We start from the raw sequence: 348 nt of genomic DNA, 5'->3' as shown, positions 1-348 counted from the left end.
GGAAACTGTGACACAAAAAGATTACATAACTTTGTTGGAGTCACATGACTGGTAAATGGTGGAACAAGGATGTGAATACAGGCCGCTGGCTCCTGGGATCCTGCAAATGTTTGCAGGGAGGCACATCCACCAGTGGAATGTTCCAGAAGCATCAGTCCCAGGCCCCAGGGGAGTCAAACAGATCCACTTGCTGGCCCTGCACAGGCCTCCAGCGTCCTCCAGTCTCTGGGTTTGCATTTTCTCCATCAAGGAAATCTGGAGGCAGCTGCAGGACTGTCTGTGGGAGCTGGTCACCCCAGCTGTGTCCAGGGCCTTTGGTACTCACTTCCCAGCCGGCCAGCTGTGCAG

At 54.6% G+C, this 348-nt stretch overlaps 1 protein-coding gene across 2 annotated transcripts in view; it reads left to right on the top strand.

Moving 5' to 3' along the window:
- The window catches only part of MATN2 (matrilin 2), a 100,402-nt gene that overhangs the window by 74,536 nt on the left and 25,518 nt on the right, over positions 1-348 (top strand). The window lies entirely within an intron of this gene.

Source organism: Myotis davidii, unplaced genomic scaffold (genome assembly GCF_000327345.1).
Source record: "Myotis davidii unplaced genomic scaffold, ASM32734v1 scaffold390, whole genome shotgun sequence".
NCBI lineage: Eukaryota > Metazoa > Chordata > Mammalia > Chiroptera > Vespertilionidae > Myotis > Myotis davidii.
Note: the sequence above shows the minus strand (reverse complement) of the source record. Positions and strands in the feature narration are given on the sequence as shown.